This window comes from Mastomys coucha, unplaced genomic scaffold (genome assembly GCF_008632895.1).
Source record: "Mastomys coucha isolate ucsf_1 unplaced genomic scaffold, UCSF_Mcou_1 pScaffold20, whole genome shotgun sequence".
Classification (NCBI taxonomy): domain Eukaryota; kingdom Metazoa; phylum Chordata; class Mammalia; order Rodentia; family Muridae; genus Mastomys; species Mastomys coucha.
The window spans coordinates 133,484,023-133,487,386 of NW_022196903.1; positions in this window are offsets into that span (position 1 = coordinate 133,484,023).

The window sequence follows — 3,364 nt, forward strand, 5'->3', positions numbered from 1 at the left end:
TTTTATCTAGATTGTGCATGTTCTATAATTTCTTTAAGCCGAATCTTCTTGTCCTTTTAAGTTGCTTGCTGAAGATTCTCAACTCATAAAATTTCAACTTATCTTAATTGAAGACATAAATTAATTATGGTTAAGAATTTTGCCACATATTTTAATATAACTATTAAATATGATATAAATTTTAATATTTATTGGTTTTATCCCCCAATGTCATGGCATTGTCTTCAAAATATTTTAAAGATTTGTTTGCATGTTTATTATATGTCTGAATATTTTTCCCCAGTTATATATATCTGTGTACTACATGCTTGCCGAGTGACCACAGAGGCCAAAGAAGGGTGTCTGACCCCCTGTAACTTGAGTTACAGATGACTGTGAGCTTCAGTATAGATTCTGAGAACTGAGCCTGGGCCCTCTGCAAGGGCACCCTTACCCCTCACCCCCTGGCTCCTCTCTCCAGCCCCTACTCTAGTTAAAATTTTACAAATAAATTGCACATATCGTTCTTCTGATGTGTCTGCTCCTTATGTCAATCTCATCTAGCCACATCGTGTTAAGCAACAAAGCTCATATGCTATCCAAGTTGAAACCTCACAGACGGCATTACATACGTGTACATTATCTTCAAATGTGCCACTCACACACAGAGCTGCATTTTGACATTGGGTTTCAAGAAATACATACATTTATTAGCTGTGCCCAGCTCATACATTAGCTGTGCACAAACGCTTTCTTGTGGGTTTGTGCCTCCTTCCTCTCTTAAATTTCACTGGCACAGCATTAAAATAGTTCCAGTGACACTGCATAAACATGCTTTAACTTGTCAAGTTCGAATTGCAAAGTCAAAACCATGCAATACGCTGACAGAGAAAGTGTTCTGTGACTTTGCAGATTCTCTGTTTCTTTGCAGTGTTGGTCACTCTGTTGTCCGACATCAATATGGCAACCTCACAACCTTCTTGACCAACCTTTCCTTTTTACCTTGGCACTTCTCACTCTATCAGTTCCCTTATGACTCGTCTTGTCTTCTTTACCAATACTTTCTTTGTGAGTTTGTGCTGAATTTTGTTTTTAGTGTTTTATGACTTACATATTTAGAGTTCACTCTTTTCAAACATTTATTATGGATGAGGCTTTAGATGTGATAAAATACCAAAGTGTCTGAGGTTCCCCAAACTCAGAAGCAGCTTCCTCGAGCAGTCCTGAACTTGCCAGCATTGTAGAGAAGAATGCCTTTCTTACAATCATCACGTTTTTGTAGACAGTGTATCTCTGTCCTGACATATTTCAGAGCTTTCATTTCATCTGTAATATTCTACAATCTCACTCCTATTTTTTTTCCAAACACTATTTTTACATTTACCTATCTGCCTCAACAGGAAAGGAAGTCATTTTATTTAAGGACCATGTTTTTTCTCTTACAACTTATTTCACCTACAGCTTCTAGGGCAGATGGATTATTACCTAAAATACTTCTCTCTTTTTCCTGGGGAAGAACTGCTAACTCTTATCAAATTATGTAAGACTTGGATGCTTGAGGGGAATTCAAATTGGTGATCCAAGTGCCACACTCTATACAGAAGAATTTGCTGAATTTCTATTGCTGTGACAAAATACCTCACAGAACAAAGGTCAGGGAGATAGAATTTATTTTTCTCATGGGGTCCATGATTTCCATCTATGTTAATTTATACCATTTCTTTGGTCCCAAAGCAATGTAAGTGTATAAATTATGGTAGCGAGGCTGTGTTGAAAAGGTGGGTCTTCTCTCACAGAAGATACAAAGCCAAGGCCAGAAAAGGGACTAGAGACAACTTTCAGGATGACACCCTGTCCCCCTAGTTTCTCAGCTAGAACATGTGTCTTCAGGAATCCCCCAAATAACACCCGGGAACAAGTATGGAGCACTCCAGCGTGCATGGGGCTGATCTGGCTGAAACCAGAGCAAGTACCGAGCAATGCCATCACTCCAGCTTTTCACGGGATGTGTATCAGATAGGAGGCTCACTTCCTATTAGGAATGCAAAAAGCAAAATGAAAAAACCGACTCTCAGCTGACATGATCTGTGGGTAAGAGCTAAACATGTGGGTGTAGACAGGACATTTTACTTGCTATGTAAAGTTTGCCTTGGGGTTATTCAAAGGCTGATTTCTGTGCAATCAGGACCCAGCATTGTAATGCGTAACCAAGAATCTCCAGTCTCAGGTTTGTGTGAACAGTACTCACCATTTATCCTCTGCCTTGTCAATAAATGCTGATCACCAAATGGCTGGGTAGAATAGACAACAGGGCAGGACATCTGCCAGCAGAGGAATGGTAGAAGGAAAGGAGGAGGCAGAACAGCAGTAGGATGGAGGAATGGGAGCCTTGAAGAAGGGCTCTGAAGAGCCAGAGCAATGAGATATGCAAGTATCATGGGATGAGGCTGGGAGGTAACCAGATTAGCATAGGAAGGGAAGGCAGTTAACTGCTCAGCTATTGAGATGCAGTTCTGAATTAATCTTCATTCTTCTGTGTGGTTATTGGGGAATAGCATAAGGTAAAGAAAAACAGCCTCTGGATTAATTCGCTGTTACATTTTTATTAAGAATAATTAATTTACATCTAGGTCTTTTTTTAATTACCAATATTTTAATCAGCCCTTTGAGACCAGGTAACATTCCAGTCTATTCTGGAACTCTCTATGTTCCAAAACCTGATCTCAAATTCTGGTCTTTCTACTTCTGCCTCCTGAGCGCTTAGGTGACAAGCATGCGCCATGGCATACAGTCAGTTAATTCTCTTCAAAATGTACATTTACACAGTTTCCTCTGGTTATGTCCTCCAATAACTAGCACCTTACTGTTTAACTGGGAGGCTTATTTTAAAATCTTGTTGGCTTATTCTAAAGTATTTAAAAGAATAATATTTAATGGATCAGCTATTGAGAGATTGTAGAACACGTCTAACAGAACTACTGAGTAACAATGAGCATACAGCAAGAAGAAAGGGTAGGTAATTTCACGTATTAGTATCCACCAGAGTACCAAGATGAGGGAAACTGAAAACTTTGTTCCCATTGGGAAAGATTTTAGAAAAAAAATGTCTAGCAATACATTCAGGGAAAAAAAATCAACAGCTCCCCGGGAGAAAGTTCTCTGTTCATCTTGAATCTATAAGGGTCCTACACTTGGCTTGGCAAGCAAAGGTGGAAATGTTTGCTGCTTTCCTATGACTTCAGAATGTGACATGCAGGTGCACCAGGACCCCCTTCCATTCAGCTCCTTAATAGACTCGAAGACTTAATGCAGTGAGAGGAACAACATTAACACCCTGTGTTCTGACTTTGTTCTAAACACAGTGGGGGAACTGATGGGATAAATC